This window comes from Vipera ursinii (genome assembly GCF_947247035.1).
Source record: "Vipera ursinii genome assembly, chromosome: 1".
NCBI lineage: Eukaryota > Metazoa > Chordata > Lepidosauria > Squamata > Viperidae > Vipera > Vipera ursinii.
In genome coordinates, this window is record NC_139512.1 from 329,573,461 (window position 1) to 329,588,088 (window position 14,628).

A 14,628-nucleotide genomic window follows, 5' to 3' on the forward strand; every position below is an offset into this window, starting at 1 on the left:
AGAATATTTTAGTTTAAGCTTGTTAGAGGCAATATCCTGTTTTCAGCTCTGGGAAGTCAGGGGGGAGGGTGGGAGGGTGGCGATGTGGGGGGAGGGTGAGGGATGGAGTATACTTAAAATGTACTGTAAAACTTTTCAATAAAAAAGAAGTGTATTAGCTTTTTTGGCTGCTGCCACACACTGCTGGCTCATATTTAAGTGATCGTCCACTAGGACTCCAAGGTCCTTTTCACAATTACTGTTTTTCAGCCAGGTTTCAACTGATCTATCCTTTTACCTTTGGTTTTTCCTGCCCAGGTGTAAAACCTTGCTTTTTTCCACATTAAATTTCATGTTGTTGGATAGGGCCCATTGTTCAAGTCTGTTAAGATCTTTTTGTATCCTGAGCTTGTCTTCTGGGGTGTTGGCTACGCTTGCCAGCCTAGTATCATCTGCAAATTTGATGAGTTCCCCTTCTATTCTTTTCCATCTAAGTGAGGGGTGTCAAACTGCTGGCCCACAGGCCATATGCGTCATGTGGAAGCAGTGCCCACCCCAGCTCTGGCTAGGGGAAAAAAAGTCATGATACGTCATGACACATCATGTGACGTGTCGAGTTTGACACCCCTGATATAAGTCATTTATGAAGTTATTGAAGAGTAGAATAGAATAATAACTTTATTATCACTTTGATGTACACTAATTGGCATACATTAAAATGAAATTTCATTGCATTCAGCTCTCAAAGGGTCACCACCTCCAATATACACTACATAAATATGACAATAAATAAATAAATAAATACAGAATTATGCATATACCCACATATATTATATGACACAGAAACAAGAGTCTAGTTTAGGTTATGTATACATGTGTGTGGTGAGAGAAACAAATCTTGTGAGTTTACCAGATGGATGGCAGAGACAACAAAGCTATTACAGAATTGGGTAGTCCTGATAGAAATACTTCAAAACCTCCTTCCAGAGGGGAGCAACAGAAACAGACCATAAAGTGGATATGTGGGATCTCTAACTATGCTTTGAGCTCTAAGTACATAACTCTTATAAGCAGCATCCTGAATAGCAGGGAGCAAGCTTCTTATGATCTTCTCTGCTGTCCTTATCATTCTCTGTATGGACTTTCTAGCTGAGGCACTGCTGCCACCAAACCAGACAGTTTGTTAAAATGCTTTTAGTCATGCATCTGTAAAAAGTGGCCAGGACAGAAGGAGAAAGATATGGTTTCCTCATCCGATGCAGAAAATGCAGATGCTGGTTTGGATGCTTCACTAAGGATGATGTGTAAAGAGACAAATTCAGATTGTTAGTTATCTGCTATATACTTAATACTGTTGACCACCTCTATAGCTACATCTTTAATACTGAGCCGAATATGACTATGCTGACTCTTTCTGAAATCTACAATGATCTTCTTTGTTTTATCAACATTTAGAATGAGGTTACTTTTATTGCACCAATCCACCAGAGCCTTCACCCCTTCCCTTTAAGCAACTTCATTGTCGTCCCGGATAAGACTCACCACTGCTATGTCATCTGCATATTTCACAATATGATTCATAGCAGATTTGGCACAGCAGTCATGGGTCATCAAAGTGAACAATAGCGGACTCAGAACACAGCCCTGTGGACAACCGGTACTCAAGGAGATGGAATTGGAAACTTTCTTTCCAAATCAAACAACCTGGGGCCTATCAATAAAGAAATCAAGTATCCAATTACATAAAGGCATATTAAAACCTAATAGGCCCAGTTTGTGCACCAGATGCTGAGGGATGATTGTGCTGAATGCTGAACTAAAATCCACAAACAACATTCACACATGAGTATTCTTCCCCTCCAGGTACACCAAGCTAAGATGAAGCACACTGGAAAGTGCATCTTGTACAGAGTGGTTCTTCCGACAGACAAATCATAATGAGTCAAATGTAGGGGGAAGGCATGAAACCATGTAGTCCTTTAACAATCTCTTAAAACTTCCTGATCATATGGCCTATATTCCTTATATCACTCCAAAAACTTTTCACCTTTAAGAGCCAATGCAGCCGCAGTTGATCCAGGCACCACCATCTTGGCACTGGGTCTAAGATTGAAACTTGTGGTACCCCACTGCTTACTCCCTCCATGTTGACGTAGTACCATTAAGGACTACTCATTGAGTGCAGTAGTATCCATCTGTCAGTGATACTGTCTATGTCACATTTTTCTAGCTTATCAAGAAGTAGGTTGTGGTCAACTTTGTCAAATGCCTTACTGAAAACTTAGTATATTACGTCCATAACATTTCTCTACTAATTTAGTCACTTTGTCAAAGAACAAAATAAGACTGGTTTGGCATAATCTGTTTTTAACAAACCCATGCTGGCTTCTTGTTATAACTTTGTTTATTTTGTTTTATTTATTTAGACAATTGGTCTAAGGCTTATATTTGTTTATTCTTTGTATTTTTTTTCAGTGATCTGTAATTAATAGCTGAGATAATCAGTCAATAAAGAAGGGGGAGGAATGAAATCCAGTGATTTTATGGCATAATATGTGGTTGAAGAATGAGGAATGACTTCTACACTTAAATGTAAACAAAGAGATGATGATGATGATGATGATTACAATTATTATGGCATTGTTACAGTAACCAGGAAATCACAGAGTATAGCAGTATAGTAGTTTGGCTTGCCAAGGTACTAGTCCTGTTATAGGACACACGTGCACTTCCCAATGTGCGCCACATGAGGGTAAGCTGGCTTTTCACCAAAATGGCTCTTCAAACAAGCAATGCAAATGAGAAGGTTCAAACCCATCAGGAATCTGACTGACTACAAGGAACACCAGCTTATCTCTTCCCTGAAATGGTACCTACTTGCATTGAATATGTTTTTGAATTGATAGGTGAACAGAGGTTTAGGTGAATAACAGGAGCTCACTCTGTCATGCTAGGGCTTGAATCACCAGAGCTGAGACTATCTATCTCCAGTGTCATTAAGCCACTGAACCATTACATCTCACAGCAAAGAGGTATATACACAATTATGCACACACAAACACACACAACACAGAGTCATGTAGTATCATGGATATACTGCCCCAAACCCTCTTTAAAAAGTCATACAACTGCAATGCTCATTCAACTTTAATTCAATTTTTTTTGCCAAATTTTAATTCAATGCACAAATGTTTTAGGGATTGATAGATAGCAATTCATATAAAAGAAGATAAAGCAATAGCAGGTGGAGATGCCAGGTCATCGGCCAGATGTTGAAGATATCCAGGCATGTAGATGGATATGGCATTATTCTCTTGAGTGGCAATAAAAATGAGATAAAAAATAGGTTAGTCAAAGTGTGTTTCTTCTGCCCCCTAACCAGAAAAACAACTCTCTCCTGCCCTCCTTTCTACACAAGATTTATCTTGAAACCCTTTTCTTGTCCATGTCAATGCCTTGTGAATATCAGGCAGATTGTCCCAATTTACCTCTGTGATGTCTCTATCAGGACAGGGTTTTCTTACTTTTTACAGCATAATTTCCTATGGCAATCTACTTCTCCAAGTGAGGTGTAGCCAGGAGGGCATTCGGAATAGCAGTTCCCTCCTTCATCCATACACAGGCGGCCAGCATTCCCTGTAAAAAGGAAAAGAGGAGATAGGTGAATGATGAGTAAAGTTACTTTGATATTTGCATACATCTCTTGTTCCAAGAAACAATAACCAATGCAGAATTCCTATGGCTTCAGGCAGTTTCATCTGATTAGATGAATCAGTTTCTGCTGCTCACCTTGCAGCAGCTCAAATAAATCACAAATCAAGCCAAGTCTCAACCCTGGCCCAGAGAAGACTTGGCTGGCATAAGTGAGCTATTGAGGTAGCTGATAGGAGATATTGCTTTGATCTCTCGATCTCTCTCCCCACTATTACAATGGATTCCTGCTTGCTAGAAAATAACCTTGAGTTACAATGGCTGGCTCTAGTAGGTGTTTTGGATGGAGAAAATCTGGATAAGAATAGATATTTTTCTTTTAACTGTGGGGCTTGATTTTCTTCTGGATTTTCCCCTCTTTGCCCAATGTAGAAAACATTTCCACTGTTGCATTTTTCTGCATTTGAAAAACTATACATAAGAGAGTAGTGACAGATTTTATTTTCCTGGGCTCCAAGATCACTGCAGATGGGGACTGTAGCCAAGAAATTAAAAGACGCTTGCTCCTTGGGAGGAAAGCCATGGCAAATCTAGACAGCACACTAAAAAGCAGAGACATCACCCTGTCAACAAAAGTGCGTATAGTCAAGGCTATGGTCTTCCCAGTTGCAATGTATGGCAGTGAAAGTTGGACCATAAAAAAGGCTGAGCACCAAAGAATTGAGGCCTTTGAACTCTGGTGCTGGAGAAGACTCCTGCGAGTCCCTTGGACTGCAAGGCGATCAAACCAGTCAGTCCTAGAGGAGATCAACCCTGACTGCTCTTTAGAAGGCCAGATCCTGAAGTTGAAACTCAAATACTTTGGCCACCTAATGAGAAGGAAGGAGTCACTGGAGAAGAGCCTAATGCTGGGAAAGATCGAGGGCAATAGAAGAAGGGGACGACAGAGAATGAGGTGGCTGGATGGAGTCACTGAAGCAGTATTTGTGAGCTTAAATGGACTCCAGAAGATGGTAGAGGACAGGAAGGCCTGGAGGAACATTGTCCATAGGGTTGCGATGGGTCGGACACGACTTCGCAACTAACAACAACAACAACACATAAGAGCCAATTGTGACTTGTTGTTAGCCGCCCTGAGTCCTTCGGGAGATAGGGCGGGATATAAATCCCATCCATAAATAATAAATAAATAAAGGACCCTCAGGATACAGATCAAATACATAAATGAAATGAAATAGGATAAAAAATATGGGAAGGACCCACCATTTCTGTACTGCTCTGAAAGAGACCTGCTTTGGGTTGTTCGCGTAATCTTTAAGAGTCAAGCTTTTCTTCAGGGAGTTTGCTTTTTACATTAAGGAAATAACAATAGATATGTGGGGAAAAATAATTTCTCTGCTTCTAGATATTTTGCTGCAAGTCTACAGAATTCCTTATTTATTTATTTTTTTCAAATGCTAAGTATGTCAAGATCAAGGATTACTGTATAGTATAGCTATCTTTCCCCTTTACTCAGATAGAATATAAATGAACAGTGAAAAAATAAATAAATTGGTTTTCCAGTCCCTCCTTGATGTCCTATATTATATTGGCTATCTAGTTTTAATTTAGAATGAAAATCAGCGATAGATACATTGTCAACAGTCAATATCTCAAAAACCCTAAAAGGCATGAATGAATGACATATTTGTAGTTAAAAAATGAAAATTTAATTCCAGAGGTTCATTCCTAAATCTTCTGCAAATTCTGGCCCTGGATTGAATAGAAGTTTCAGAAATAATGTATATTGCTTTCAAACATAATGGTTGTTTAAAACAGATTGAGTTATCATTTCTAAATTATCAATAAATTAGCTTCTTACCTGGTTCAGGCAGGAATACAAGGAAAAAGAATGCAAAGAGCAAATAAAGGACCTTCATGTTGAGATTGTTTCTGGATCAAATCTTACTCCTGAAACAGTGGACGGTTGTCTATTTATGGAGTTAGAATGGTTGCATCACATTGACTCAGTGAAATGTTGCAACTATTCTTAGGAATTGTATTTACATAAATAATTGTTGTATCTTCCTTCTATTGAAATATTCCCGTGGGTTTGCTTCTGCAAAAGTCCTTGGAGGAACAAGAGACTCAACTGAATGTTTAATCTGCTGCAGTTTTAAAAGTGCCTAACCTCAGGGTTTGTCATGTCCAGGAGGGGTAGAGAAAAGTCCTTTCTGAAGTGCTGTTGAACCTCTATCACAGACATGTTAAACACAAGGCCTGGGGGCCAGATCCAGCCTGCAAAGTGGTTTCATGTGGCCTGCGAAGCCATCCTGGAAACAGTGAGGGAATGACCCCCTCTGCCTTGGCCAGAGACCCTCAGATCTGTCCCACTCCTGCCCAGGCCCCCATAGGCACCCTTGATGCGAACAATGTAGAGCTGGCCATGCCCACCTAGTAGGCCATATGCACTCTAGCCATGCCCACCCAGTAGGCCACGCCCACCCTGACCATACCCACCTGGCCCCCCGTGGGCAACCGCAATGCTGATGTGGCCCTCAGTGAAATTGAGTTTGACACCCCAGCTCTATCAGTTCAGAAAGATAATGTGTAGCCATATTCAAAAGTAGTGGGAGGTTTGGAGGTGTCACAGGGCAGCTTATAAGAAAAAGATAGAAATCCTGGATTTTTATTACTGACCTTGGAGACATAGTTTGATGGGCGGCTTTGCTCCTTAATGGGTGTCTGCGACCCTCAGATGAAGTTCAATCCAATTACGTTTTCTTTGTAATATCCTCCCAATTATTCTCCGGATTTTGCTAACATTTTAACAACATACTGTACAAACACAGTAATGTAAGTGGGCAATCACACTTAAATATGAGTCAGAAGTGTGCATCAGCTGTCACAAAAAACAATGCAGTCATAGATTGCATTAACAAAGGGATATAATCATGATGATGTGAAGTATTAGTACCATTTTATAATGTCTTGATAAGAAAACACTTGAAAATATTACATCCATTGTTTCCATGATACAAAAAAAATTAAGATGGATGGATTCGTAGCTGGCTGACAGGCCGTACTCAGCGTGTGGTCCTCAATGGAACTGCATCTACATGAAGGAAGTGTGTAGTGGGGTGCCCCAGGGCTCTGTTCTGGGCCCAGTGCTCTTCAATATCTTCATTAATGATTTGGATGAGGGGATAGATGGGGAACTCATCAAATTTGCAGACGACACCAAGCTGGCAGGAATAGCCAATACTCCAGAAGACAGGCTTAAGATACAGAAGGATCTGGACAGACTCGAACACTGGGCACTATCTAATAAAATGAAATTCAATGGTGAAAAAAGTAAGGTTCTACATTTAGGCAGGAAAAATCAAATGCACAGGTATAGTATAGGTGGTACCTTGCTCAATAGTAGTAACTGTGAGAGGGATCTCGGAGTCCTAGTAGACAATCACTTCAATATGAGCCAGCAGTGTGCTGCAGCTGCCAAAAAAAGCCAACACAGTGCTAGGCTGCATTAACAGAGGGATAGAATCAAGATCAAGTGAAGTACTAATACCACTTTACAATGCTTTGGTAAGGCCACACCTGGAATACTGCATCCAGTTTTGGTCACCACGATGTAAAAAAGATGTTGAGACTCTAGAAAGAGTACAGAGAAGAGCAACAAAGATGATTAGGGGGCTGGAGGCCAAAACATATAGGGAACAGTTGCTGGAACTGGGTATGTGTAGTTTAACAAAGAGGAGGGGTGACATGATAGCAGTGTTCCAATATCTCAGGGCCTGAGTGAGGGGTGCTTCCCTGCCGCCTTGAAGGAGGTGGTGGTGAGGCCCCTCCTCAAGAAGCCTGTCCTGGACTCAGCTAATTTGAACAACTTTCGTCCAGTCTCCAACCTTCCCTTTATTGCGAAGGTTGTTGAGAGCGTGGTGGTGTGGCAGCTCTCGCTGGTTCTGGAGGAAACTGAGTATCTGGACCCATGCCAATCGGGTTTCAGGCCCGGGTACAGCACAGAGACGGCATTGGTCGCGCAGGTGGATGATCTCTGGTGGGCCCGGGATAGGGGTTATTCCTCAGTCCTGGTCCTATTAGATCTCTCAGTGGCTTTTGATACCATCGACCATGGTATCCTGCTGCAACATCTCGAGGGGTTGGGAGTGGGAGGCACCGTTTTACAGTGGTTCTCCTACCTCTCGGGCCATTCACAGTCACTGTTGGAAGGGGGGCAGAGGTCAACCCCGAGGCCCCTCACTTGTGGGGTGCCTCAGGGGTCAGTCCTTTCTCCCCTCCTGTTCAACATCTATATGAAGCCGCTGGGTGAGATCATCCATGGTTTCAGAGTAAGGTACCATCAATATGCCGATGATACCCAGCTTTTCATCTCTACCCCGAACCAACCCAGTGATGCCCTCGAGGTGATGTCCCATTGCCTGGAAGCGGTACGAGTCTGGATGAGGAAGAACAGGCTCCAACTCAACCCGGCCGAGTGGCTATACGTACCAGCATCTCTGGTAATCCAGGATATTCCATCTTTGGTTATGGGGGCAGAGGTGTTACCCCCCATTGAAAGGGCGCACAACTTAGGCGTCCTCCTGGATGCACGACTCAGTTTAGAAGATCATATAGGAGCCATGGCCAGGGGGGCATTTGCCCAGGTTCGCCTGGTGTGCCAGTTGCACCCCTATCTGGACCGAGATGCCCTATGTACAGTCACTCATGCGCTCGTTACCTCCCGTATAGACTACTGCAATGCTCTCTACATGGGACTGCCCTTGAAGACCACCTGAAGGCTTCAACTGGTGCAGAATGCGGCTGCGCAGGTTGTGATGGGAGCATCCCGATACTCCCATATTACACCCCTCCTGCGTGAGCTGCATTGGTTACCAGTTGTCCTCCGGGTGAGATTTAAGGTGCTGTTTCTTACCTATAAAGCCCTACATGGCTTAGGTCCGAGATATTTGCAGGACTGTCTGCTACCAGGAATGACTGCCCATCGCCCTGTGCACTCACACAGGGAGGGCCTCATCAGGGTGCCGTCTGCCAGACAATGTCGACTGGCGACCCCCAGGGGGAGGGCCTTTTCTGTGGGGGCACCTGCCCTTTGGAATCAACTCCCCTTGGAGCTCCAGATGGCCCCGGATCTCCATTCCTTTTGTCATGACCTTACAACATGGCTTTTTCAACAGGCCGACCTGGACTGATGTAAGGGAGGTTTTCTTAATTTTGTTTTATTGTGTTTTTAATTGGACTATTTATGGGATAATTTGATTTAATACCTTTTAATGTTTGTACTTCGTGTTTTTATCGTTGTTAGCCACCCTGAGTCCTTTGGGAGATAGGGCGGCATACAAATCCCATAAATAAATAAATAAATAAATAAATAAATAAATAAATAAATAAATAAATAAATAAATAAATAAATAAATAGATAGATAGATAAATAAATAAATAAATAAATAAATAAATAAATAAATAATAATAAATGAATGAATGAATGAATGAATGAATGAATGAATGAATGAATGAATGAGTAAGTAAGTAAGTAAGTAAGTAAGTAAATAAACAAATAAATAAAATCAGGTACATAAAGATTGGAAAGACAGTGATAACTCTTGTACTCAGTCTCACTACAGGTTATCCTCAGAACAGTATCATATGGTGTCAGTACCATACATGGTGTTACAATCAGACTAAAAGAGATTCAGGTAATTGTTTTCCTCCAGAACTCAATGGAGCCAACTCCCCCACAACGTCTCAACTATCTTCCTAAAAAAGAGGAGGCTTTCATTAGTTGGAAAAGCAAGTATCCAAACCACAAATGATCAGAACGGAATCTTTGAATTAAAAAGTAAAAATGAGACTTTTCCATTCTGCAAGATTCAGTCCATAATATTTACTGCATTGCAAAGGATCCCCTTGAGTAAACATAGTAGCAGGAATGAGCCCCTAGTGGGAATGGTTGAGGGACTCAATCTATCTTCTCTCACTTTTCCACACTGGTTTTACTCTGGAGTAATTTTTATTAGCATTGGCATGCTATTACTTGCTGTCTATTTAACCCTGTTGATTGAAATATATGAAGATGCTACAGTTTGTGTTCTTTCTTGAAATGTTTTTACAAAAAGCCAGTAAAATTAAAATAAATTCTATGTTAGAACTGACATATCACAATTATAATAAAGCTAAAGCTTCGAATTTTGTTGCCTCCAGAAAGACTCTGCTGGAAGTTGTTTCATACATCCATAGATTGGATACTTTGATCAATTATGAGGCTGAAATACATTAACATAGGCAATAGGCAAATGAAATCCAAGCTCAAGATGAGTTCAAAGACTAGAAAATTTGAAAATGAGTTGTATGAAGTTATTGGGCTTGGTAGAATTCATATTGCTTCTATTATCACGGAGTTCACAGAATCCTAGAATCATAGGGCTGAAAAGAAATGTGGAGGTCTTCTAATCCAGTGGTCTCCAATCTTTCCAGCTTTGTGGACCAGCAGTGGTGGCAGCAGCAGTGTGTGGGAGAAAGGTGATGGTTCCATGAAAGCAGTGGACATGCTCATATGTGAAGCTCCATTTCTACAACTGGAGTTTTGGATGCTCACCCACCACTTGCGTGGACTGGTTCCCAACCAGGGCTTGCACAAATGGAGTTTGGCATGCTCTCCTGCTCACCCACTGCTTGTGTGTGCTGGTCTCCAATGGGCCATGGCCATGAGTTGAGGACCCCTTTTCTATTTCATTTGACTGCCCATGCAAGGAGTCCTGATACCATTCTGGACAAATGGTTGTTCAGTCCTTTCTTGAAAATCTCTTGCAATGGAATAGCCACAAATCTGGGAGGCAAGCTCCCTAAGACATCTCTTCATTAGGCTAAACATACATAGTTCTCACTGTCAGAAAATTCCTCCTTATTTCCAGGTTGAATCTCCCTCTAACAAGTTTGCATGCATTGCTTCTTGCCCTGCACTCAAGTGCTATGCAAATAAATGGATGGCCTTTTCCCTGTGATAGCCCTTCAAGTATTGGAAGACTGCTATCATGTCTCCCCTGAGACATCTCTTCATTAGGATAAACACACCTAGTTCTCTTACCTGTGCACGGTATAATTTAGCCTTCAGATCCCTTATCACCTTTGTTGCTCTTTTCTGCACTCTTTCTTGGTGTCATCTGCAAATTTAATGAGTTCCCTTCTATCCCCTCACCTAGATCATTTATGAAGATGTTGAAGACTACTGAACCCAAGATAGAATTTTGAGGTACCCACAGAATGTTTCATGTAGATGTAGCTCCACTGAGGACTATATGTTGAGTGAGGTTAGTCAGCCAATTGCAAATCCATCTGGTGGTGATACTCTCTATTCAGCAATGGGCCATGGCCAGGAGTACCCCTGTTCTATTTCATTTGATTGCCCATGGAAGGAGTCCTGATACCATTCTGGACAAATGGTTGTTCAATCCTTTCTTGAAAATCTCTTGCAATGGAATAGCCAAGACCAAGAACCCAATGGCCATTCTAACTGAGCTCCAGAGATCCTGTGTGGAGATCGGACAGAGGCCCAGAAGGACAACCGTCATTGCAGCCCTCCACTGATCTGGGCTTTATGGCCCAGTGTCTAGATGGAAGCCTTTCCTCAGTTAGTAGATCAAATTAATGTCAGACATAGAAAATCAGGCGTTAGAATAGGGTTAAAAGCTGAGTTTATTTATTATTATATATAATAATATATATTATTATATATAATAAGCATTCTTGTGAATAGATTGCATGAAATAAACTCATAAATAAATAATATATTATATATTATTATATATTATTATTTATTTATGAGTTTATTTTGTGCAATCTATTCACAAGAATCCTATACTTTAAAGCAGGCTTGTATGACCTGCACAAGGTGAGACACTATTCAGTTAGCCCACAATGATCTGAATTATTTTATAAGTAGTCCTTGCTTTACACTGATAGTTGCAACCAGAATGCCCATTGCTATACGACATCATAAATTGTGTGAAATCATCTGGTTTCATGACTGCCAAAGGTGTGTCCCTGGCAAGCAGCCTGGCAGGTAAGAAATATAGGTAGATAGGTGAATGCTCTCCTTTATGGATTACTGCCTTGTTGTGGTGAAGGGGCTTGCATAACTCAATGAAACTATGGGCTACACTGTGCAGGGCCACCAAAGACAGACAAGAAGGCCTGGAGGAAAGTTGTCCATGGGGTCACAATGGGTCAGACACGACTTCGCAACTAACAACAACAAATCACAATTATAATAAAGCTAAAGCTTCGAATTTTGTTGCCTCCAGAAAGACTCTGTTGGAAGTTGTTTCATTCATCCATAGATTGGATACTTTGATCAATTATGAGGCTGAAATACATTAACATAACTGAAATGTGAAAATAGCAACCATGTTTAAGTTGAGAATGTATTGAAAGAGGGCTGTATTTTGGGCCTCTTTAGTGTTAATGAGAATTTAATGGTCATTGTACTGGTAAGCCATTCTAAATGTCTGAGGTTCTGAAAATGATACAAACTCTGGATTAAAAATATTAGAATTTAATATTATGCAACAATGAAGGAAGCCAAGGAAGGCATTTGTGAGGAAATTAAGCATTTGAATACAACAATTTCATGCTCACAAATAACGGTGATATACCAATGGTAACCAGTAAACCTCAAACTATCTGGTGTAATGTGTGTGTGAAAGTGTGGAATATGGAGAAACCAGAAGGCTTCAACTGACTCAAAATTTAGCAATCACAATTCCTAAGTTAAATAATAAGCATATATTGCAATAGGTAGCTACTTTGCAAATGAAATCCAAGCTCAAGATGAGTTCAAGGGCTAGAAAATTTGAAAATGAGTTGTGTGAGCTTATTGGGCTTGGTAGAATTCATAGCTTCTGTTATCATGGTTTTCATTCAATCCTAGAATCATATGCCTGGAAAGGACCTTGAAGGTCTTCTAATCCAGCGGTCCCCAATCTTTCCATCTTTGTGGACCAGCAGTGCTGGCAGCAGTGGTGGTGGTGGGGAAAGGGGATGGTTCTGTGAAAGCAGTGGACAAGCTCATATGTGAAGCTCCATTTGCACAACTGGAGTTTTGCATGGTCACCCGCCACTTGCGTGGACTGGTTCCCAACCATGGCTTGCACAAATGAAATTTGGCATGCTCTCCTGTTTGCCCACTGCTTGCATGGCTTTGTCTCCAACGGGCCATGACTAGGAGTTGAGGACCCCTGTTCTAGTTCATTTGCCTGCCCATGGAAGGAGTCCTGACACGATTCTGAACAAATGGTTGTTCAATTGTTTCTTGCAATGGAATAGCCACAACTCTGGGAGGCAAACTGTTTCAATGACGAATCATTCTCACTGTCAGAAAATTCCTCCTTATTTCCAGGTTGAATCTCCCTCTAACAAGTTTGCATGCATTGCTTCTTGCCCTGCCCTCAAGTGCTATGGCAAATAAATGGATGGCCTTTTCCCTGTGATAGCCCTTCAAGTATTGGAAGACTGCTATCATGTCTCCCCTGAGACATCTCTTCATTAGGCTAAGCATACTTAATTTCCTTACCTGTGCACGGTATAATTTAGCCTTCAGATCCCTTATCACCTTTGTTGTTCTTTTCTGCACTCTTTCTTGGTGTCATCTGCAAATTTAATGAGTTCCCATCTATCCCCTCACCTAGATCATTTATGAAGATGTTGAAGACCACTGAACCCAAGATAGAATTTTGAGGTACCCCACAGAATGTTTCATGTAGATGTAGCTTCACTGAGTACTGTATGTTGAGTTTTAGTCAGACAATTGCAAATCCACCTGATGGTGATACTCTCTATTCCACATTGTTCTATGTTACCAAGACATTGGCTGTGGTCTACGTTATCAAATGCTTCATTGAAATCCGAGGAATTTAGTCACAATATCAAAGAAAGCAAGAAGGTTTGTCTGCATTATTTTTAATATTCAAAAGAAGTCACTTTTTGTCTCCTTGGTTTTGAGAAAGGCTTTTTATTGTGTTGATGATATCAGGAGATGGGTGGTGCCCAGAAAAATCCCAGAACATGTCATTTTCCTAAAGAGAAACTTATGTAAAAGTCAGGAAGTCACGTAGAGAAAGAACATGGTCAAACACACTGGTTTAAAGTTGGCAAAGGAATGTGACAAAGTTGTATATTTATTCAATCTATGTATGTGGAATGAATGATAAGGGGAAAACTGGACTAAAAAGAAATGATATCGTGTAGCCTTAGAACTGACCATGAAGATATTAAAATGTTGGCCAGTTTCTAATGTATAGAAGCAAAAGTTGGACATTGAAAGAAGCAAGTTAGCAAGAGTACAATAGATAGAAATAATAGAAATATGTGGCTTAGAAAACATTACCACCAGATGGATTTGTAATTGGCTTATCAACCACATTTAACATGTAAAGCCTCAGTGCAATCGCATCTACATGGATGGAAATATGCAGTGGGGTATATCAAGCCCCTATCTAAGGTCCAGTTCTCTTCAATATCTATATTAATTGTTTAGATGAGGGGATAGATGGGAAGGTCATCAAATTTGCATGCAACACCAAGCTGGCAGAAACACTCCAGAAGATAGACTTAAGATACCGAAGTATCTTAACAAACTTGAACATCGGGGCCTATCTAACAAAATGAAAATAAGGTTCTATATTTAAGCAAGAAAAACCAAAAGTACAGGTGTAGTATAAGTGGTACCTCATTCAATAGTAGTAATTGTGAGAGGGATCTTGGATTCCTAGTGAACAATGACTTAAATATGAGTTAGCAGTGTGTCAAAAAAACCAACACAGTCATAGGCTGCATTAACACAGGGACAGAATCAAGGTCACATGGTGTTAATACCATTTTATAATGCCTTGGTAAGACCACATATGGATTGCCAAATTCTGTTTTGGTCACCACAATGTAAAAATGTAAAATATAAAAAAGAAGTTGAGAGTCTAGAAAGAATACAGAGAAGAGCAACAAAGA

The 14,628-nt window shown here is 40.8% G+C and overlaps 1 long non-coding RNA gene across 1 annotated transcript; it reads right to left on the reverse strand.

Annotated features, from left to right (window-relative positions):
• Positions 1-3,140: 3,140 nt before the first annotated feature.
• LOC310631773 lies at positions 3,141-6,444 on the reverse strand. The gene is made up of 3 exons (XR_014490694.1): positions 6,310-6,444; positions 3,504-3,615; positions 3,141-3,292 (listed from the first exon to the last, which is right to left on the reverse strand). It is a non-coding gene; the product is annotated as an uncharacterized lncRNA (long non-coding RNA).
• Between the last annotated feature and the right edge of the window lie 8,184 nt (positions 6,445-14,628).